The sequence below is a fragment of the Epinephelus fuscoguttatus genome, linkage group LG11 (genome assembly GCF_011397635.1).
Source record: "Epinephelus fuscoguttatus linkage group LG11, E.fuscoguttatus.final_Chr_v1".
NCBI lineage: Eukaryota > Metazoa > Chordata > Actinopteri > Perciformes > Serranidae > Epinephelus > Epinephelus fuscoguttatus.
Window position 1 is genome coordinate 18,508,860 of NC_064762.1, and position 25,254 is coordinate 18,534,113.

A 25,254-nucleotide genomic window follows, 5' to 3' on the forward strand; every position below is an offset into this window, starting at 1 on the left:
TTGGTGCGCATCAGTAATGTGCTGCAGCGCACAGCCTCCATGTGCGCCTGACGCCGTTTTTGCTGAGTAATGGGTCGAGTTGTCTGCAGTCCCGCAGTAATAAAAACAAGTAGATAAGCCCGGTCCAGATTTACAGCCAGACAGGCCACCTGGGCTCAGGGTGACGCTGAATCACCTAAAACCACAATCACATTTTGCCTTTGTGGTGATGCACATGAAACCAATAAATGATTATTGAATTAGACTGCAGTGTATTGATAATAGGCTGGACTCGTGATTGCACTCCTTTTAGCTTGCACTTTGCATGTTTTTGTTTCCAAAAGATGTACACTTTTAAATTATTTTATTCACTGAATTAAATATAGCAATCTTAAAATGCATTTCAGAGCAAAACTGTCTTATTTTTTATTTTGTTTTGCATATATCTGAAGTGTAAAACAAGGTAGAAATCACTACAAAAGGTTAACAGATTAAAAAACACAACACATTTAAGTTATGACAAATGTGATATCATAAAAATGATACACAAAATTCACAATATTGTGAGTTTACATAAAAATATTTTACCACAGCGTCCACGTACTTGGTTTTCCAGAGCTTTCAGCTATATAATAAATCATTTTTACAATTATTAGGATTTTTATTTTGTCCCATCCTCTGTTGATGTGCATGTTTTAAAGGTAAGAATCAAGCAGGGACCTTTTAACCTATATGTGTGTCTCAACACAGTTAAGTGTCAGATAGGGCTGCAACTACCAATCAATCTTTAGATTATTTTCTTGATTGATTTAATCATTTTCTGTACAAGTCATTCATGAAAAAAATACTTTAACAAAGGCTTTTACAATATCCTAAAGTGACTTCATCAAATGTCTTCTTTTGTCTAACCAGCATTTCACAACTCCAAAATATTAAATATACTCTAAAATCACTTTTCATGTTTCTGTATCCAAAAGAATTACATTATTGTGCACACTAAATCAAAAATAGCATTGCTGTCAAAAAATACTTTTCAGGGTAAAATATATTTTTTGGAAGAAAAGAAATAACATATATAAAGTAAAAAACAAGGTAGAAATCACTGTAAAAATATTGCCAGATTAAAATGAATTATAAAGGTATGACAGTTGTGATATCAAGTTTGCAATAAAAAAAAATCATGATATTGTAGTCTTACACAAAAAGATTTAATCATAATGTCCGCTTACTTGGTTTTCCAGAGCTTTAAGCTATATGATATAATTATTTCATTACAGTTATTCTCTGTGGATGTGTATATTTGAAGGGGAGACTCAGGGCTGCAGGGATCTTCAACCTATAGGGGTGTCTTGACTCAATGAAGTGTCAGATTGGGCTGCAATCGTGTTTGTTACTGATTAACTCGTAGATTGTTTTCTCAATTAATTGTTGGTCTATGAAATATAAGAAAACAGTGAGGAAAGCCTGTTAAAATATCCTAGAGCATGAAATTACTTGATGAAATGCCTTGTTTTGTCCAGCCAACATTTTCAAACCACAAATCATTAAATTTAATATAATGTGAGACCAAGGTAAGCTGCAAATCCTCATATTTGAGAACCTAAAAATGTCAAATTTTTGGCATTTTTGCTTGAAAAACAACTTAAATGACTAAATGGCTATCTAAATCGTTCATTTGCATAATTGATTAATTGACTAATCATTGCAACCAGTCCCAGTAGCAGCACAAGATGGATTTCTCTACATTTTAATTGAAAGAATACAACAACTAAACTCTAGTAAGACTAAACGGGCCCTTCTTGTGTCCTTGGCTGTGCAGTGTGTTGTGGTCCAGCTGCCATCAGCTGAGGGATCTTGCCGACTCTGCACTGTTACCTCGGTGCAAATTTGCTCAGCACTGTGTGAATGAATATTTGGAAAGCGCCTACTAATGACTATGTATGTTTCGCCACCTGCTCTATTCACGCCTCGTATAACCTATTGGATTTATTGACTTTCTTATGGGCTGGAGGTCAATAGGTCAGATTTCGTGGCTCCTCTCTTTTTGAAAGGTCAGCAGAAAGGTCAAATGACATGAAGGGGGACATTAAATAAGATAGACAGCTCAGAGAACTTAACTTTTCAACAAGATTTGAACCATAGCGGTTGGATGTTTTGTTAAGCCTTTGAGCTGCTATCACAGTCGTCATCGCAGTGGCAGTGTTTGCACTCGTATTTTACCAGTCACATTGGAATGTATGATATGAAATGTTTCAAAGCTGCTAGTCCTACTTCAGTACATCTATTGTGCTTTGTGATTCCAGCTGTGACGGGGGCAGGGTTGGAAATTAACCTTCTTGTCCACCTGCCTCTGTGGCTGGTATACTCCAAACTCTACCAGCCACTCAGTAGATTACCTTTGTTTTGTTTCTTTGGCTGGCGAGTGAAGAAAATCTAGCAGCCTCGTGCATGTTTTTTTACGAGCATTTGGCTGGTGCTAATTTCCAACCCTGGACTGGGGGGGAGACACAGTTTGTGTGCTTAGACCCACGTTTCTACTGCTGATAAGATGCCTCTCCATGTGGCAGGCTGTTAGACAATGACTGTGTTTACAAGGTCTTTAGTATCCCGGTTTTGAGGCTTATCCCGGCTTTGAGCATATCCGGGATATGATGTTTACATGGAACACAGAGAAACCCGGTTATTCATATCCCTGTATACATGATAAATACCAGTAACTGGTTTTCTGATCACTGCATCCTATCTGTGCAGGCGTGTGTTACGTCTTTTACGTCTTTTGTTTACAACAGATTGAGCGGGAAATGTGATATATTTATTATATTTAGAAATAAGACAAAAATGAGACCTCTATGGCTTCTAGCGGGCTTAGCGTTAGTAAATACTCACGTTGCATTACAGCTATGGCTCATCCACTTCATCTTCAGCAATGGGAGGAGAGAGCAACAACAAATATTGAATACGTCACCAACTTTGATAGGTATTCGGCTGTCATTGCCACCACGCAGTACAAGACAACAGTGGATGAAAATACGTACCCGTGACTGGTGGGATAGGATCGTTCTCATGGAGTTTACAGATTCAGAGTGGAGAGAAAACTTTAGAATGAATAGGGCATCCTTCAGCCGGCTGTGTGACGTAGTTGAACCATTCATGAAACCGGGATAAGGCGTATACATGCTCCAGTATCCCGGCTTCTATCGGAGTACTCCAGGTGGCGAAACCGGGAAAAGGGCATAACCCGGTTTCTGAATTCGGGATATGCTGTTTACATGCACAAACACAAAAAACGGGATACTTAAAAAACCCATTCAAAACCGGGATACTAAAGACCTTGTAAACACAGTCATAGACTGTGGCTGGAACCAGCTTTAATCCAGTCCCTGTTATGTTGTTTGTTTGTTGTTGCAGACACTGAAATTACCTTTTCTTTACAAATCAATAGAAGCAGGTAATCAGTGCCACAGAGCTGGGATTTCAGAGGCATATTGTGTGATTTTTATTTTGTTTGTAGAAATATGAGAAACACATCAGTTCTTCAAGCAGCCAACAAAATCATTGCTTGTATCTTCTTGCTATGATAGGATTCTCCATTGCTGAAATGAAGTCAAGCTGCACTTGTTTAATATACTGTACTGAAGTGCAGTTTTTAGGTATTTGTTCTTTTGTATTTCAATTTTTTTGATACTTTATACTTCAACTCCTCCACATTTCAGAGGGAAACATTGTGCTGTTATATTGTATTAATGCATAGTGAAAGACTTAACCAGTGTCTTGTGAACCCTTTTTAGAAAAAAAAATCAGAGACATCTGAAACATGACAAGAAACTTCAACTAGTCAATTAGTCGTTAGCATTTCGACCAAAAATAGGTTTTCCTCTAAACTACTTTAAAGCTCCAGTAGGCAACATTGTTTTGGTATAATTGACTAAAAATTTTTATAATATCCTCAAAGCATAATGTAAATCAAGCGGTCTGAGACAAACAGTAGGTTTCTGCACCTCACCACAGCTCTGTGTTCAGCCTCTAAAGAATCAGTATCGTGCCGATGTGCATCAACAAATCAAAGGTCAGCTCAGACCACTGCGTTCCTATTGGCTGTTCTACTGCATATGCGCATTCCCGTGCCGCCGGCAGAAGGGGAGAGCAAGTGGCAATGGCGAACAGTGCACCAGGAAAAATAGCTATTCCAGCATTGGCTACAACTGCCTACACGGCTAAACAACCCAAAAAAAGGAAGACAGAACTCGGCTCCCCAGAGCCCCGTAGGGAGGGGAAGGGTGAGGTGGGGCCGGGCCCGGCCGGAGGGCACGAGGGTCGGCTGTGGGAGCGGAGCCGAGGGCTCTCCGCGGAGAGGGAGAGCCAAGCTGAGGGGGGTATGTGCGGGGTGAGCTGCTGCGCGGTGAGGGAGAGCCGAGGCTTGGGAGTATGTGCAGGGCCATGAGGGAGGGATGGGGAGGGCTGCTGCGCAGTGAGGGAGAGCCGAGGCTCCCAGAGAGGGAGAAATAGAACCAAGTAGGATAAAATACTCGCATGCTCGTCTGATAGGAGGGGCTCAGGGCGGAGACGAACGAAACCTAACTCAGATGAGACTCAAATCAACCGTTTTCAGGCTTTCTACCTACTGCAGCTTTAAGTTCCAGTTTGTAGGATTTAGTAGCATCCACTGGAGCCAGTGTTTGGTTTGTCCGCTCTGGGCTACCATAGAACAACATGGTAGACTCTGTGAAAGAGGACCCGCTCCTTATGTAGATATAAATGGCTCATTCTAAAGTTGCAAAAACACAACAATTTTTATTTTCAGGCGATTTATAAGCTTATAAAAACATATTTATGATTGTGATATACCATTTCTGACAATAGATGGTTCTAAATCCTTCACATTGGACATTTAAAGGTTTTATTTAAATAACTGTTTGTAGTCCAATAACATAAAGTTATTGCTGTGGTCCAGCCTTTGAAGCTGCCCACTCCACTGAAATGACTAATTCATCTGGCATCCTGACATGAAACAGTGGTTTCTCGGTTGAAAAACAATCTATTCAGTGAGCATTGCAGGGGATCTAACAATTAGCAAATCAGTGCTATGGGTGGGACTATAGCCATTGTGAAGCTGTTATGAAGCGCTGTCACATTGGAAGCAAAGAGGAGTAATAATGATTGTGACCACTGTAAACAAGATGGACATTGTCACTGAGGCCGTTCTAAATCAACATGTTTTCTCAGTATCGCCCTGCAATGTAGTTTGTTTTTCTGCTCCACCCTTAAAATCCAAGCAAAGCCGGTATGGTTGATTTGGCTATGCATCAGTATAGGCCCACGTTGGCGTTAGATTCAGGTGGATAGTGATCGATTAGGGAAAATTGAATCCCCCTCCCTCATCGTATTCAGTTACAGTGGGTGCAGTGTCAGACTGAAGATGGAAATGGTTTGTAATGAGCTGAAAATTGTGTCTGATATCAGGCAAGGAACATTAGCCAGAGTTTCACAAAAAAGCAGAGATAAGATAAGTCAGATTTGATGTGGGAATACAGATTCATGCAGCAGAATGTAGGTTTTTTTCTTCTTTCCTTTCCCATCAATCTTCTCACGACCCCTCAGATTTATCTCATGACCATTTGGAAAGCGCCTGACCCTTTTGTTGGGAACCACTGGACTGATCTACCTAACTATATAAAGTAGTTAAAAACACATTCATGCATGAGTATAAATAATCTAATAATGTCATAACATATCATTCACAGGGAGCATTTTTCTGCAGAATTAGTACTTTTTGTACTTTAAGTATATTTTACTGATAACCATTTATTTTACTGAAGTGAGATTTTAGATGCAGCGGAGGACCCTGACCTTGGTTGACCCTCAAATGTCTCAGAGAAAGGGAGGAGTAGCTGGAAACTGCAGATTTACCTTTTTCTATAAGTGATAAACATTTATCTGAGATGAAAACTGATTTTGAACCATTATCAGATTTTAATGGTAAATGTAGACATTTCAGTCATGTGAAATGGATAGATGGATGGTTTACGAAGTATAGATGGTGTTTTTTGGGGAGGAGGGAGGAGTGCTTGGTTGAAGCGGATGGAGCTGTCCTGCTTGATACACAGTCAATAAATATCCTCCTCACTCCACAGAGGAATTTTAGCAATGTCTCTCACTAGCTCCACCATCTCCACTGACCCGCCTTCCCTCTACCTCTGTGTCTCTGTCAGCCTCACAAGTGTTATTAAGATAATCACATGAAGGTCTTAATACCAGCTGGTCTTTACATAGATTACAGAAACCCGAGTTGCTTTCCTGGAGGTTGTGATGTTGCAACCTAGAGTAGAAATCACTGCACTACTAATGCTACAACATATGTTGTTTTAACTCATCTAAATATATGAGAATGTTTTCAAGACATTTTGCTTTCATTCCCCAAAACGTTGCCTTTTCCCACCACTAGCTATTATGTACTGCATAAAAGAGGGACATAAATAATACAGGAAGTTATGTTTATGCCAATTTGGCCTTAAGCACCTAATGTAATCTGGATTCTTAAATGACTTTCACTAAACACAGCTCACTTCATTAGATTGTTTCGATGGAATTATTAGATTGTATGTGAATGAATGTCTTCTCCGTCTCAAAAGCCCCTTTTAGACATGATGTGTAACATTGCTGGGTTCATTCAAGCTGTAAGCATCTGTTTTGGAAGTCTGTCAAACACTGTTCAAACATGAGCGGACCGTTATGGATAGAGCTGCAAAGCTTGTGCAATATTTGGCACTTGTTACATGATGGTTGTTATGGGAAATTATGAGACGTGAGATTGTTGAGTGCAAAAGTCTGCTTATCACACTTGGGAGGAGATCAGTTCTCTAACTCTTGCACAAGCATCAAGCTGGACTTATAAGTCTGTCATTGTGTAAAGATGCACATAAAGGGTGCTCAGGGTAACTGTCAGTTGCAGATGTTTGCAGAGGGGGAGTCATACCAGTTCTCAACAACATGTTGTGTTTACCAGTGTGTCAGAGAGGCAAATTGGTGGATCAAGTCAGAAACAAAACATAAAGAAGAAAATATAATTGTACAAGTATTTATGTAAGAAACAGCCTCCATGCACATTTGCATGTAAGTAATATACCACCCTTAATGTGGGGAAAAAGTAGCCCACTGTTTAGTGCCACACTTCAATCATAAGTGCATCATAGGAAACTGGATTTGCTTGAGTTTTTATGAAGACGTTTCTCCTCTCATCCAAGAGGCTACATCAGTTCCCCTACGTTCATCCTAAAAAAGAGGGACTCGATGTTATGGTTCCAGTGTGGGTAATAAATAAATGTTGAGCAGAGCAATCACAAACTATACACAGTTTGCATGCTACATGCTAAAATCTCACATCTATACCAGAATAAATCTGATTTAATTCATACTTAAAGAATTACTTCACACTAGGCTAGATTTAATTGGGTCTTCTGTATCTTGGCGTCTCTGCACCGTCATTGCAGCCTGAGAATGACTGTAACAGAGAATATTTGCACTTTCTATCATGAAAAATCTCCAATAAAAGCTTCTAAACCAAAATTGGCACAAGCAGACATGTTACAGCAGGAATATGATCAAAACAAGGAGAAATTAACAATATTAGCAACCAAGCTTACTTGTTTCTGTGACGTTAGCATTTAGCTTCATTTAGCAGTGTAGGCTATGTAATGTAAACACTTGCAGTAGCATGCTAGGTTGTCCCAAGCTGACATCAACTTTTAGCCAAGGTAAAGGAAACAGTATCCAGACGCCTGAGGTTTTTGCTCACAAAGATTACTTCTACATATATGACAAAATAAGGAAAAGCATAATTAAAAACAAAATAAAAATATCTGCAGGTGTTAAATTGCTTTTTAAGCCTCATACAAAATCTCATGGTAAAGTTACCACAGTGACTTCCATAGAGATAATACTTACTGTCATATTTAAACATGTCCAACATAAAGGATTGGTTTAAATGGCAGAGAGGATTACAGTGCACCTGCCCCTCATGTCTCTGTGCATCTTGTTCCTTACTTCCCTTTCTTGCACCCCAGCTAGACATGAGACACTGTTACTGTTATGAAGCTGCTCTAAATGTCAGGGTTGTCACCCACATCACACCGAACAATAGCAAACACCCCACTAATAGCCACTTGAACATGAGACCTGTATCACATGTCAGGTCCTCCTTCCGTCACAACAGCAGCGGCAGGTGACTCCAATGATCCCACATCATGTTATGTAATGTAATGTGCGCTGATTAAGGCTGGTACGTTCCTGTATAATGAGCTTCAGCTGATCAGACGCTGCTGTGGCTCTGATTATCCTGTTTAGCTGAGAGAGAGTGGAGGGGGAGGCGGAAGAGGTCAAACAGAGATTCCATTGAGGATGGGCCGGGATGGGGACAAGCCGGGGGCCCCTGTGTGCACCGGTCCAAAACAAGAGGAAGGAACCAACAGGGGAGGGGGTGGAGCAGTGTTTCGGGTGGGCAGGGGAAGAGAGGACGGGTGTGGAGCCCCGAGAGAGAGAGAGAGGGGGGAAAAATATGAGAGAGTTGAGGGGGACCCACCAGGGTGACATAAAGGCAGATGAATCAGTCAGTTGTTCCCTCAGTCTCACCCCTGCCTGATTTTAAAAAGACACTGAAGACAGAAGTTGAGTGAAAACGGGCTCAGGTAAAATAATGTGTGTTTGTGATTGTTGAAGGTGAAGGTACGGAAACTTCTCTTCCTAAACTCGGATCACAAATCTTTAGAACAATAATATGAACATCAATCTGTTTTCCAAAGTGCAGTCTTTGCTCACTGCTTTGCTTACTTCCAATGAGTTATTTTCAGTTGTAAAAAAAGAAAGGAAGCAAGGAACTACGGTGTCTGGGTATTGTAAATAAAGGGTAACGAATGCAACAACCTTAGAGGTCTTGTTTTTTTCACTGTTGCTTCGTAGATAAGAGTTTCATAATTGGGACACACAAGACCAAAAATCTGTTTTTAGAGACTTTTGTAAAATGCAAAACCACTGTAACTAAAATATTTGCTTTTAGTTTCTGTAAAGATTCTACACATGATGAACAGCCCTAAATTAAGGCCCTGTCTACATGTTAACGAATATGTTTTGAATGAATATTTTTCCCCTCAGTTTTAAAAAATAATTCTGTCCACACAGTTTTTGTTTTATGAAATATCTTCCTCCATGGTAGAACGCAAAAAAACGACCCCAAAAGCTTGGCATTAGCCATCTCCCCTCATCACAAAGGTAGTAAACTGTACAGGCTAGTGTCACATTTTTCAAAACACCCGCTGGAGATGTTGATTCTCGTTCAAATTAAGAATGAAGGAGCTCACTCAAAGAAAGCAGTGATGCTGTAGACATTCGAAATATTTCCTTTCAAACCTCATCAATAACAATGCCACTCTGGAAATCGTCCCACATCTGCAGGTTCGATGGATCCAAAACCATCTCTTCTGGTAGACTTTAAGCCATGGATGCTGAGGTGGAGCAGTTCAAATAAACACAAGAAGTTTGTGCTCTAGAGAAAGGATCAACACTCAGTGAATAACCTAAGCCCTATGATAAGCTAATATGGAAAGGCTTAACTATACAAACCAGTGAGCAGTGATAACTAGCATGTCTTTGGGGTCATCGGGTGGGAACCTCCCTGCACCAGTGTTTCGTCTAGTTGGTCCCACGACACCTGCAGGAGGCTAGACAGTGATCTCTGGCGTCCCAGAGACACTCCCTAATGCCAGGTCTCACTGCTCCCCTCCCCGCACCAACCCAATAACCTCCTTTACCTCACTTACACATGGCTTTCTCAGCCCAAACAGCACTGCCACCTTCAACCAAACCCAGGCTCCGTACATGCGAGCTCCAGGTAGAAACAGGGCTGATACTACTTTTCCTAGCACATTCAACATACTATTTTCACACGCTACATACATAGCATAACTACAATATAAGCTAAAGTTAAAGGAGCTAAATAAACTTACAGGGTCAGCAAACACACTCACCTTGCTGCATGGCCTCAAACAAAATGGATACAAATAGGCCACTCCCACACTTAAATACTTCCTCTTCCTGGATTTCCTCCTGAGAGGAAGTGGATCTCTCCACCTGATCTCAAGAAGTTATGTACCCCGCTTAGTAGTTCCCCCTGCTGGCCCCCAACTGACATTATTTCTTCGGTAATAGATAAACTGGCTGGTTCTTGCTGCTTCATCTGACATTTCCCTCACTGTCTTCCTCAAACTCTGTCCCCGCACTCTGAGTTCCCCCAGGAGCGAGACAGCTGATCTTGCTCTGAATCCCCTACACCCCACTTCCACTGGACAAATCCTAGTCTTCCATCCTCGTTGCTCAGCTTCTGCTCCTAAGTCTGCATATCTAAGCTTTTTTCATTCAAACATTGTGTGCAGCAGAAGTCTCTGTTACATTAGCAAACTGTTAGTCCGCCATTGTTATTAATTCTAGAGTATGTTGATTATACAAAGCAATGGGCATGCGGAAAATTAGGAGATAACGTCATCACTTCCCAAACGCTCCATTTTACATGTCCACATGGATAAACAGTAATCAAGAGTTTTGAAAAATCTGCCCCTTAAAAGTCGTTATAAAGAAATTGTGATGTAACACACTGTTTGCGCGTGGTTGAGAGGCCAAAATGTAAAGGAAAATATGTGTTTCCAAAAATATCTGTACATCTGTAGACTTCCTAAAACTATTTACAGTTCAGATCTAAACTTGCCAATACTATCATCATACTAACATACTTTCCTGTATCATACAGTCTTGACATCATCTGTATGTGTTAGTAATATAAAATACCAGAATACTGTTTACGAGCCAAGGGATTGTTTACTTGAATGATAACATGCACTTCTTTATGTTCAGAGTTCAATGAGTTTCTGTCAGAAAGGTCAAAGTAATTCAGTTAATTGAGTTAGAGAAGTCAAATGACTATCTTATTAGAAGGTTGTTGTAGGTGAAATAAAGGTTCAGGATTGGGAGAACAATATATAGTCCTTAACAAAATAAATCACATGGGCTTTACACATGCACTGACATGAAAAATTTAAGCATGAGGGAGTTTTTCATTGGCAAGCAAAAAGGTGAACAAATCCCCAAAACTGTAATTTCAGTGAGCATACTTTTAGACTTAGAAGTTTGTTTATAAAGAGTAATGATACATTTATCTCTCTCTGAAATTTTTTGTCTCAACTTGCATTTCTTAAAGGCATTGACTGTAAAACCTGTGCTCATTGTGATAAATTTTCAATCTGACGTCACTGTATTGGTGTAAAAAAAAAAAAAAAAATTGCAAAAAAAAAATTGAAAACATTAAACTGACTGATCAGCTACGGCCAACCCAAATAATAATACATTTTGGAAAAACTGTGAAACATGCATACTCTGTTAAAGGGTCCACAGCAGATAAATTACCACTGCTCTGTGAACTGTAGAAGACACCTGAACTTTTCATGATGATTATCCTGTCTTATTATAATTTACAGTTCTTTTTTTCTTGTTCTTGTTGAAGAAAAAAGAAAGTAGCTTTCTGCTAATTAATCTGTCCCTTGGCCAGCTTTCTGTCCTCCATCTCTCTGATTCACTGCCAGTAACAAAAACAAAAAACAGACGTGTGTTTGAGGATGTGAAAAACCAGAGCTCTTTTGTTCTTCTCTCCATTCAGCCTCTACAATTTAGACTTGAATAGTTAGACCTAATAATGAGACCACAGGACAATATAAGATCCCAAAGTGGCATCAACGTCAAAATGTTACATAACGTTAGAAAAGATTTTTTTTTTTTTTTGTCTCCACTGCTTGTTTGTTTTTACAGTGTCTGTGCAGAGTTCCCAGCTCATTTCTCCAGTTCAGTTATCCATTAAATTGTTTTAACTGCACCAAGTTTTTTAATCTATCCATAAAATATTAGAAAGTAGAGAACACTGACCATGCTTTTATTTTACCTCTTGTGTATTACATAAGTAAAGGAAGGAAGTGGAAGTGCATTAGGCAAAACAGGAAGAGCATAGTGCTTTTGTTTTCCCTTGTAGCTATTGGTCGCTATCCCAAGTTACCAAAGAGCATGAATATATGTTCTCTGCATTTACTGTCCTCAGTAGTGGAAATGGCTGATGGTGCAACAACTTGAGTAACTGTGGAAAACAAAATGCAGCGTGTCCTGTGTTGTTGGTAGTGGCTAGGCATTATATTTTCCAGTTGTCTGCCCATCCATCCTTTCGTCTGTACGTACATAAGTCCATCTGTCCGTCCCAGAACATCTTAAGGACATAAATGTCCACTTAGATTCAACGATGAACTGATTAGACTTCCGTGGTCAAAGGATAAAGGCCACTGTGACCTCACAAAACATGTTCTTGGCAATAACTCAGCATTTCATACACTAATTATGACAACATTTCACACAAATGTCTACTTGGATAAAATGATAAAGTGATGACCTTTTTATATCCAAAAAGTCAAAGGTCATCTTCACTGTGACATCATAATGTTCTGCATAAACACTTTTCTGGCCATTACTCAACACCATAACTCAGCAACAGAGGGGGAGATATTTGGTCAGATATTGAGTTGGTGTAACAAGCATGTTTCAGACAGGCACTGCACTGGCAGGCTAATATTACAATGATGGATGTTTAAATGAAAGTGGCAGAAGTTTCAAATAATGAGGTAAATATGTGTAAAAGTAATCCCCTGTGAGCAAAGACCTCAGGCATCACACTGTACTAAAGACTGTGAACAATGTTTGTGAACATCAGCTCATGAAAGATTTCTTTATATGGTCATCTGCTCCAGGTGCATTACTGCAAGTATTTGCATTACTTAGCCTACACTGCTACATGTAGCTACATGCTAATGTCAGGAATCCTGTAATTTTGGTTGCAATGTTGTTAATTTCTTAACAACTCAGATCATATTCCTGCTGCAACATGTTCCGTTGTGTTTAGAAGTGTTTATTAGTGATATTTAATGGTGGAAATTGCCTCTGTACACAGTAATTCCCTGGCTGCCAGTGCACTGCTCAATGTAGCTACATGCTAACATCAGGGAAACATGTTATCTTGGTTGCTGTTACTGTAAATTTCTCCATGATTTCCGATCATACTTCAGCTGAAACATGTCCAGTTGAGTTAAGAAGCTTGTATTGGTGATTTCTCAGTGCTCACAGTGCTCACCACTGTGTTGCCGGGTTGAAGATGTGAGTGAAACATTCATGTTTAAGAATATGTAGCCTCTTATCAGCAAGATTTGAAGCATTGTCAGCTGTCATGGCTACATATGAGTGTGGACAGACATGGATGTAAACTGTAACTGCATCTTGACTGGTTCACAGAGGCATACAATTGAAGGTGGTCATTCTAGTTGGTTACATTTAACAGCACTGTGGTTAACATGTCATATTTAGGCACAAAACTACTTGGTTATGGCTAGGAAAAAGGTCATGTTTTGGCTTGAATTACCCACATTTGGTGGCACAATTACCACTGGAAATGCCCCAGATGTTTCGCCAAAACACAGCCGGTTTTATTTGTTGGTATCATACAGTGGTCTGCAGCTTGGCAGCTGTCTCACCTTCGTGTCACACCATCCACCGTCCCCTCCTCCTCAGGGATGAAGAATAATCAGCTCATATAGATGGAGTCAAAACATCACTTTAGAAACGATATGATACTTATGAAATGTACACATGTAATTAGTCAGGGGTGTGCTGAAATGTACAGTGCCAGCATTTTCTTCTGGTTTCTGGGCTGGGCGCCAGTAATAATGCCATCTCTCAAAAATGGAAGTGTTTGTTTTTCCTATGACTCTGCTGTACATACCATATGTATGTATTATGCATTGAGATTATAAATCACCATATTACATTCTAATTCATGTGATTTAGGGCAGTAGGTCCCAATCTGTGGGTCGTGGTAGCAACATAAATCTGAGGGGTCATGAGATGATTCCCAAACTTATTTTTCTTTCACGTAAGTATGTTTATTTTCTCTGTATTTTCTTCCTATTTTCCAGACTTTTGGTTTAATGTTGTTAATTAAAACTTAATAAGAGACCAAAAAGATTTTAAGAGATGTCAGAGAGATGAAAGAAAAGGAAACTCTTTCAGACAGTGACTTTTTTGTTGTGTTGCCATGCTCATATTGAGCATTGTGCGGAAATTGTGTTAATACAAATTGGAAAATGGGCATTTATTGAATTTAGGCATTAGGAAGTTTGATGCACTTTTAGCTGCACAAACACAAGCGACCATCCAGTATCAGTGCTTCTCCTTAGTATTGATGGTGGAGGTGTGAGGAGGGGATTTCGTCCCTGAGAAGAATTGTCCTGTAGTAATGATGTGTTATTGAATATGTTAGGTCTGGCCTGCGGGGCTTGGCCTGTTCACTGCCCCACAGGGACTGTTACAGCTACTCTGTCCTAATCAGTCATTATGATTGGAAGACTCTGCCAAATCAGCTTCCGTATTATACTGCCTTTCTTTATTGATGCACTAGTTTAGATGTTTTGTGCAAAAGCAAAGAGAAGTGATTCAAATATTAAATTGTGATAATGCACACACTGTCATAAATTTAGAATTTTAAGATTTTTACTCCCTGATTGCTGTCTGTGGGTTGGAACTGATAAGGCATGATGAATCTTGTGGTTTTTGCATCTTAAGAATAAAAAAAAAAAAGTCTCCTCCTGTGTAAGTCTGTGCTGAGCCCTTCACTGCGACACTGTGCTCAAAATAACCTTTCTTACCTCCATTACATCATGAACCTCTGTGGACTCGCTCCCCCATCTTGCCTCTACTTTCTTCTGCCCTCTTCTATTTTAGCTCTGTGATTCATCTTTTCATGCACCTGAAGCAGCTCTTTGCTCTGCACTCTGTTGGAGTGGGAAAGAACCAGGTTTATCCATTTTGGGTGACACCACTTTTTTTTGTTTCTTAAATTTTGTTTATTGAAATTTCCAGAGCATACATGAATCAATCTAAGCTTTAATGCCCATCATGTCTGGACAAGAAAACATACACATCAGTATACATGGAGAAATAGAGATATTACAGTGATAATTAAATTTAAGTTAAAAAAAAAGGACTTGATCAAAAATGATGATGATGATGATGATGATGATGATGATGATGATGATGATCATCATCATCATCATCATCATAAAATAAACAAATATAAAAGCTACAACAGTCATAAAGAAACAATAATAAAGTAATAAAAGGATAATAAAAAAAGAAAATAATAATAAAAGAAATTATAAAAATAAAATAAAGAAATGGTAACTGTGACACAAAGAATTGAAGAAAGAAATCATTAAAGGAAAAAGAAATGTTAGAAATAAAATAAAAATATAGGGGAAAAAATTAATAAAGGCTAAGAGAGAAAATAAACAAAACCATAGAATGACATCACTTCTTGAATCTGCTGAAACAAAATGGCTCCTTCCCGACCCCATTTTGCTCAAGTAAGCCTAATGATGAGATTTTCTTGTAAGCAGTGTAATTGTCCAACAAGTCTTCAAACCTTAACGACAAAATAAATCATGTGCCTTCCAAATTAACCACTATGAGCATTTTCCTATCTGCTGCCCTTGTTGGCAGAAAGACAACAAATTACCCCTGCCAGGTTTGGTCCCTGTGAAAGCTGAAGTAACACTTAAATTACACTGAAACGTTTTTCCATCCATGACAGTTGTCCATGTGTTTATGTTGTGTACCCTTGTTGCTGTAACAAACCTCTACAAGTCATTTTAATGTTTCTTGCACTTGAATTTTATCTGGAAATGAGACACTTGATATAACAAGAGCAAATGGAGAGAGAGATTTTATGGGGTGTTACTTCTGCCGTTGAGAAAGAACAGCTCTTACTTTCAAGACCACAAGAGGTCACCTGTAAGGAAAACAAATGTTTAAACTAAACATTCAAACCCAGCTATAGAGCCTTCATCCTACATTGCTGTTTTCTTTGCCACACACAAGGTATTTTATTTAGGGCTATTTGTTTAGCGCTGTTAGAGGTATGCTCATCCCCTCTTTCATGAACTCGTTCACCTCTCTTAAGTCGCTGCCTTCTGTTGCTCTTTTTTTGCACATCCATTTTTCATCAGCTCTGGTCCTGATGCAGCACTAACTGCTTCACAGAGCACGGTGGAAGATGTGTGAGGTCATGATGTGTGTATGTTTTGTACCGGTGTGTGTACAGTGCTGGTGGGAGTTGGAGCATTTGAAGGACAAACGATGAATCATAGCCCCAGTGCAGCTGCTTCCTTGGTTAGCATACTGATGCAGGACGGTGTAGGTGCTCTAATCTTTACAGCTGAGGGGCTTGAGATTTACTGTATCCACCAAACACACAACTCGTATATCACAGTCCCCGTCAAATAACAGTAAAACCCATTGACCCTAAATAAAGACAACCGTGGTGATAAGTACATATTCAAGTACTGTGTACTGTGTAAGTCCATCTGTCTGAGAGCTATAGTTAGGAGCTACTTAGCGGATTATGATCTATAGTAAGGATATAGAATATGATGCTTTGTTATACTGTGAATTAAACCACCTAGCAGTATATGAAGTAGTTGAAATTATTTCCACATCATGTAATGTGTGTAAATGCACAACAAAATGATAAACCAACAATATAATATAGAGTAATGTAACACAGACAGCGGCCATGCACCTGCATGATTTAAGAAATTTTACTCAATATATGTACACTTTGCTCATGATATTTAAAGGGAAACTATGGTGTTTTTCAAGGTGGACCCTATTTTCCAGTGTTTTTGTATCTAAGTGAGTAATGGAGACAACTATTTTTGAAATTGGTTCAGTATTAAGAGGGATAACTGCAGCCAGGCTGCAGTCCCTACAGGTAATTGTGCACCATCAATTTTTGACACTGACAGGCTCTAAATATTACAACAAAGGGAGTTCCCTGCAGAGAAATGAAAGTACAAAATAGCACTTTTTAAGGGACCTTAAGGGACACTCTCTGTAGTTGAACGCAGCAAACTCTCCAGCACTCCTCTCTCCAACTAATGTTTCAACCGTTGTTTTTCCTGCAACAGATCCCATCTTGCGATATATTAGAAAGAGACTTCTCCTTGAGTGAGACTTGGTCACAGTAACAAACAGACCACTTAAGGATACAGAAAAATGTTTCATTTCTCTTTAGGGTCCTTTCCACAATGTTGTCAGACACAATCTGGGCCTGTCAGTGGCAAAACAAGCACTTTTACTAGATGTAAATTGATGAAGAGCAATTGTCTGTAGAGATTACATGGCAGTCCGTTTCAAAAATCAGTCTCCATTAACCACTTGAACACAAAAACATGGGGTGAAAAGGGTCCAGGTTAAAAAATACCAAAGTACCCTTAAAGTACTTTTACATACGTGCAATTTTGAGGGCAGTGATGCCGTCATGGACCTGATTTTATTCACATGTACAAATATTTTAAGGCTTATGGCTCTAACTAAAAGTTGGAGTTATCAAAAATGCAAAACATGTCACTTCCTCTACCAACAAAACAGATTCCAACTGTAATTGGAAGAGCAGTGACTCACCTCACAAAGTGAAAGCACTCTAGTCACAGACCACATGCTGTACTGTACATGTATACGGTTTCATCTAGACTCTGTTAAGTGGTGTCTTATGATGCCCACTGCTGACTCAGGGTAATTAGGAACATACAGCACTGTGAATCATGGTGGTCACTGCTTGCTCATTTGAGGCGAAAGGAATTGTTGTTTTAAAATGCTGTGGTACAGCATTTCCAGGAGAAGCTGCACAGACATAAACAAGTTTTACAAGCGGACATGTTTTCAAGAATTTACATGATTTATTGAGCAAAGACACTTAACGTGCTTGTTTGTGTGATTAAGTCATTTTTTAGACTAGATAATTGCATTAGCCGGCTAAAGCCCATATGCTGTTCCCGCTCCGTTGCAGACGAATGAAAGTAATGAGACGAGTAAGAGAACTCTGGCAAGAAAACAGATTTCTATTTACAGCTGATTTCTTTCACATGTCTCTTTTTAAATCAAATGGCACCCAGCAACATGTGAGGTAAAACGTTGATAAGACATGACTAAGGTTTCCTCTTGTCTGGCTGACAGATAAATATCTGCTTCTTTCTTTAAAGGTATACTATGTACAAACTGTGAATGTGAAGGCCAACCCCAGATTCACTCGCTTGGTGTTTTATCTCGCCATATTTAATTTTTTTCAAAGGCTGTGTCCGCGATTTCTGTAGCTTCATCTCGCCTGTGTGCTGCTTTCAGTTTGGCACCTGGTTGCTACCTTTTTATAAAGTCCCAACCTCACCTGCACACTGTGTACAGGAACATCCCAAACACAGCAAGATAAGAAGAAAATAAGAAAATATTGGAAGAGGGAGAGTCTCTGCAGAAAAAGAAAAACACTTCTAGTGGATCAAATGTGATGATTGTGAGGGATTACTTTTATTTAAGTCTGTACTTTTTTTAAACGACAATCCTATATAGAATACCTTTTTAAAGCTAAGTTAATCAACATTTTTTATATTAAGAATAGATCAAATGACCACATGATGTAAAAGGGGTTGCTTGTAGTGAAAAACCCACAGAGAATTATCAGTGATATTTAGAAGTGCTGCATCAAATTGAGTTGGACTTGCTGTAACTTCCTCAAGATGTGTTGCCTCTACAGACATACAAAATGATAAGAAGTTAGTGCAGAACAAAGCAGAGTTAAAGGAACAACGTGTAAAAATTAGGAGGGTTTAGTGGCATCTAGTGGTGAGGATTGCAGATTGCAACTAGCTGAAACTTCTCCTGGTTAGATGTCCTTCGCCCTTCCCTGTTCAGGAGGTGTTTACAGGTAACCCCATTATCCACAGAGATATCTTTGTCTCCAAAACAAATGGACCCGGTGATTGAAACCAGTAAAAACACTTAATAAAACAGATTAACGTTAAAAAAGGAGGGGCTGCTAATTACGGTGGCTGCAGCAAATACATGAGTCGCCCTAGTCGCCCAGTGTTTGGTTTGTCTGATCTTACATACTAAGCCTTTAAAAGGAGATAGGATGATGTCAGTTCTGTGTTTACAGGTTCCCACTACTCCCATCAATTAATGTATTTTTAAGGTAACTGGATAAACCAATGATATGTTTGTCAAAGCATGTTTTTTTAAAATTAATTAAATACCCAACAGTATAGTTCAGTTTCATAAATTGTAGCTGTTGAAATATGTTAATCAGCTTGTAAGGTTGCACCTGTTCAGATTGACATTGCAAATTAAGTGTCTTCAAAGTTGCACCAAATAGACAACCTCTTATGTTTTTGAATGTTCAATTTAACAGTGTATGTTTTTGTGAATAGTTAAGATGTCTCTGATGGTCTAGTGTTTGTAGTGTGTTTTTAATCTATCTATTAAGTCTGTTTCTGTGACAGACTATTTTTCATTCAATAATTACATTAGTCCAAAAGAAAAAAAATCAGCTATGATCTTTCAATCTTCAACACAAACTTCAAGTTAGCGAATTTATTTTCCTTAATGTAACAAGAAGTATAAATTACTTATTTCAGTAATTAGATATCAAGAAACAGTATTTCATAGTATAAAAACACAGTTGTGTCTGCACATCAACAGAATAACAAGATCATGTTGCAAAATTTGCAGGAAAGTCTGCAACACAATAAGACTTCAGTGTCTGTGCTCATATATAATAGATTAAGATCATCTGCCCAAATCCATTCATGCTCCAGTTATTGCTTCTCGCTGTTTTTTTTATTGTATTTTAAACTTCATCTCATGTACCTGTTGCCACTGCTTCTCAACCACACACACCATAAATACCTGACTTTGGAAACTGTTCTTTAAACTGTTTGGATAGCTGCACCTTTAAGTGACACGTTTGACCCCGAATGTTGTTTTTGTGCCAAAACGTAGAACATATAGACATTAGTTGGGCAATAATCTAAAAGTAATTTGAGGCCCAAAGCCAGAAACAACAGTCTGCTTTTAATGTCTTACTAATTAAAGCCACGTCGATAGTGTTTATATGCGTTCCAGACAGCCCTCTCTCACTAGTCATCGTCTTTTCTCACATATGACTCTGGAGCTCAGATGCTTATCGGGGCTCAGAGATATTTAGAGATTCATGACAGGAGGGTCAGCGAAGGGGGTGGATTTGTTATTTCAACCCAGTTAGAAAGGCAGGCCTCTAGGGTCAAACACTGGCCAGTGTGGCCTGATTATGATCGTGTCCTGGGGGGTCTTTCCTGCGTCCATGCAGGCTGTTGTTGTTGTTTGGCTCAGCTTACTGTTCAAGTGTAGCAGCCGCACAGATGAAGGGACGGGGGTGATGAAAAACAGACAAATTGTGGGAGGTATAGAGAGAGTCGGGTTAAAGGGTTAGTGATGCACTGATGTAGGTAGAGGGGGACAACCTGGTTTTATCTGTTGTCCTAAAACGGCAGCTAACAGGTGTGTGACTCTGTAGCTTTAGGGTCACTCAGGTTTGCATTTCTTTCATTCTGCTCAGTGTCTTCCTCTCTCACACATAAACAAACACACACACACACACACACACACACACACACACACACACACACACACACACACACACACTTTTTTTTTCCCCCAAGATATTTTTTTGGCGTTTTAGCCTTTAATTGATAGGACAGCTTAGGCGTGAAGGGGGGAGAGAGAGAGAGAGAGGGCACAGGCTCGAGGCTTTAATCTTTCTGCTGTTTTATGTATGTTATTCTCCCTCCAATTCTCTTCTCATGTCACATATATGAGCCTGAAATTAAATACAGTAATGGTCACTGATTTATCTGCCAAACATTGGTATCAGCCGATATTCACCTTGTTGACTGCTAACAGCCTACTGGCAAATAAGATAAGATGTTTTTCTGTTGTGTCACATTAATTTTGCGTAGGCTTAAAAGCAGGGCTTGAGACTACTGTTGTCCCGTCGACCCGGGGACAGCGGACATCTTCCACGGGCCTCCTTTGGGACAAAAGTACACAATAAACTCACTACTGATGCATCATGGGCCACACCCTTTTCTTACCTGATGATGCTACATTGTGAGCAACAAATCTGTTTAGAAATCTGCAACGTTAGCTGTTAGCTGTTCGCTGCCGGTGGCTGGAACTAACAGCTAACGGAGATAGATGGATTAGATAGGGATTTATGATATATTTTGTATGATAAAAGGCTTGTTTAAACAAAACTTTCATGTGAAAGTTATATTAAAAGTGGTTTCATCAATGTGCATGACTGGATTTGTAGAGAATCACAGATGGTGTGATGGTGACCCGAATGACTTTAAATTAGTCGTTGTTGTTTTTTATACTGAAGATTTCTTTATTTCCCTGGCACAAAAGGGGAAATAAATAACAAAAAAACCCCAACATCTGTATCGGATACTGGCCATATTGTAATTTTTAACGATGGTATTGGCAGAAAATTTCAAAATTGATGCATCTGTGGCATTATAGAATGCCACACAGATCTTTGCAAAGATATGTCTTTCCTACAAAATACTACTTTAGCTCTGTGAATGTTTAACATATATGGTCAAATAAAAAAAAGTTCCATGCAGTTTTGCAAAATTTCATCAGTGGTGTCAATTATAACCAGAAATTTTGGGCAATTCAAGGGAATATTTCCAGGTCTGAAAAGTGAAGCCAATGCGGAAGTGCCTTAAACCTGCATTTTTCTAATGGCCAGAGGGGGTGACTCTAATAGTTACAAAAAGAAGTCTGATTGCATAAAAGTATATGAGAAAATAAGTGTACTTGTCATTTGATTTATTACTTCAGTAAACAGTTTCCAAATGAGTTGATGGACCCATCTCTAGTTTTAAGTCTTTGTCAATACAGCATGAAATTAATTTTCTAAATGATGGTCACATTTTGAGTAAAACAGATGATAAAATTGATAGTGTAGGCAGTGTAGGCTTTAGGCCCTAAAGCCTACACTGCTTTGTTGTCTCTTTGTGTCCCCTTACTTCCACATTATCTAATCTAGCTCCCAGGCAAAAAAAGCTTTACACCCCTGCTTCAGGGTGTGGCTACCTTGTGATTGACAAGTTGCTACCATGACGGCAGCAGTTCTCAGGCTCTCAGTCAGATTCACCCTTCGCTCCTCCACAACTTCACCCTCTTGTCCAAATACGGTCACTTCTGGCTCTAAAAAACCAAGATGGCAGTGGTCAACATGCCATACTAGAGGCTTACAGAAAAGTCCACAAACCAGTGGGTGATGTCACAGGGGCTACGTACACCTCAGCAAAGTTTGAAATTCTCTTACAGGTGACTGCTAACAATCTAACCATTACAGTAAAATGACACAGCATTTGATCAGTTGTGCTGTATAACTTCTGGATGAGAAGTGTTTTACATAGCTGAGACCGGGACCTTAGGCCTAAAGATTTAATATTCAAGGTGTACAGCAGCGTGGCTCTAGGTGTGGTAATGTCTGTTGGTGAAGTATCTCAAAGCTGACATTTGTGGGCTGGATTGCTGCGACATTTTGTGCAGTAATTTATGGGTTCCAGATGGCGAAGACTAATGACTTTGTTTATGCCCTGACTCTTGTGACTTTCACGGTGGCCAATGTCAAAACTTTCTTAAAAAATGTCATATTACTGAGTTTGAGTAATCCAATCCTGAACTGGCAAATTGTGTTTTGTCATGAATTGCAGAACAGTTTTTAACTTTTAGCCAAACACCAAACTGAACTGACCTTCATTCTTCTAAAATCCATTTAAAGATAAACTAATAGAAGAACTGGCAGCCTCGCTTTTGGACACAAACACACAGAGACACAAAGAGATTATTGTAACCTTTATTCAAACAGGGAAGGCCACTGAGAATATGCGCTCTTTTACAAGGACACCCTGATTACAATACATAAACAATAGAAGCACACAAAAGTTATTGTATACATTAACAAATTATAAAACAATAGAGGATAGGGAGTCTTTCCCTATATAGCTTGTGTGTATGTGTTTGCCAGTGAAGCCTGTATCTGCGTGTTTGCCAGTGAAGAGTTGACAGATTTATTGTAATGGATGCCTCTCTTCCTGTAAGCCACCATAAATAAAATTACATAGTCAAACCTGCCCTTTTTATATAGAGCAGAAGTGAAGGAGACAACTGGAATGAGGGACAGAACAATAGAGGAGAAAAAGACAGAAAAGGGGAGACGCTTGTAAATCTGTGATACATCTGGACATGACTGGATGTCGTCAGATTTGATCCCCACTTGGTTTTAACTATGACTTTAGCTCGCACAAATCAGCCAAAATCTTTTCTAAGGAGGATGATTTGATCAAAGACTTATATTTTTCATGATAATATATGATCTAGGACTGGTTTGACTCATTCAGTATTTCACTTAAAACTGCTCATGACTGCAGAAACACACACACAAATGCACACACATAACACAGAAGGACAGGTATTCGTAGTCTGAGCACCTGAGCAGAGTTGAAGGATTGTGGAAACAGTGAGAGTGCTCTTTGGGGGTCTTGTCAGGCTTTGATCTTTGGTATGTACTGAATGTGGGGGTCAGGGATAATAGATTGGGGGCTGGCAGGGGTGAAGAGACATGAAGGGAAAGGGAGGGAGAGGGAGACAGACATGATGGTCACACAGGCCTCTGAAACCTCCTGTTAGATGTGGATGAAAATTTTTGTGGCAAATACCTCTCACATTTCATTTTAACCTGCTTGGAGTAACTTATTGGTGGATTCTGAGTCATCAGTATTGTTAAGACGGTAATTGTTAAATTAAAACTGACCTTACTAAATGCTCTTCTTAACATATAGGTAGGGGTTGCTGTTTACATTTGCCCAAACAAATCTGGAATTTTACTGGTATATGATTTTGAAAATGCAAAAATGTATGTTAAAATTGATTTTGGGGAATTTTTGTTTATTTGCTTTCTTGACAAGTTGACAAGATCTTGTTTCTCTCTCGTCTGTACAGTAAAGAGGCTTTCACACTAGGAACCTGGGCTCGGATCCGAGTACATTTGGCTCCAAAGTCTGGTTTGTTTGATAAGTATGAACTGGATGCAGGCACGTTTTTTTCTTTTAGTCTGTGCCAGATTCCACTTGAAAAGGTTGTCTGATTCATGTGTACACTTCGCATCAGGTGTGAAAACCAATTGCAGCAAAACACGCAAGTGGACTGCTTTTTAACATGAGGAGAGTTGCAAAGGCATTTTTAAGTACCAGCGGTTTCCTTCAAGATCTCAATGTGTCTGCAGCACACACTGATGTCATCCTCTGAGCTGCACATGACTGATAAAGAAGAAAGGCAGGCAAGAGGGTCATTCTTGACATTGTCTCCAAAATATAAACAGCAGTAGGTATAATGTGAAGGTTGACTTCATATGTACTCCGGATCTTGCATTTGGCATGGACTACTTTCCTTGGACTTCATTCTTACCTTCTTTTTCTCCCCATACTGGCTCTGTTTTTTATCTCCTTTCTCTTTCTATCTTCTCATCTCTGCTTTCACCTCTTCCTCTCCCCTGTCTTTATCTCCGCTCTCCCAGCCGCCCCCTCCACGGCATCATCCTCCTTTTGTCTGCTCTGAGACTCTTACCACACTTCGGAGGTCAGAGGTTGCGAGGTTAACTGTCACGTACAAACTACGACCCCACAGAGAGTCTTTAAGCCTGTTATCTCCTACTGCGAGTTTGCTTGTGTGTGCATATGTTCACCTGGGAATAATCCTACTGTGATGTCTCGTGTTTCACTGAGACAACAGAATTTAAAGGGAGTGACGCTGTACTCTTTCTTTCCTTTTATATTTTGGCAAGTTTAAAAGTTGGGAAATTTTGAAGCATCATCAAACAATTCAGTTTTCCTGCTTGTGCGTTTTCATCAGTCCCTCGCTGAGTCATTGGCAATAAAATGACCACGCTGGCCAGATGGAGTAGATTTACGGCCTCTGTTTCCGCTCCATCATTATTGTTCTTCTTTTTATGATTTGACAAGTATAGCTAGTTTTGTGGTGAGCTGGAAAATATTAAGCTATTGTATCTGATATCTGCTTATTTCTACAAGGGTTCTCAAGTATATTTAATCCAATAACAGCTACATCGATCCACTATTCTGTTGCATGAACCCCCCTCTTGAAGTCTTAAAACCATCTAGACAATAACTTGTATAAATCAGTATAGAGCTACAAAATAAAAAGCATGAAATACAAGCTATAAACCCAAACGTCTGTACTGTTTTTGCA

General features: G+C 39.3%; 1 protein-coding gene across 1 annotated transcript in view; it reads left to right on the forward strand.

Moving 5' to 3' along the window:
- The window catches only part of akap12b (A kinase (PRKA) anchor protein 12b), a 60,088-nt gene that overhangs the window by 511 nt on the left and 34,323 nt on the right, over positions 1–25,254 (forward strand). The window lies entirely within an intron of this gene.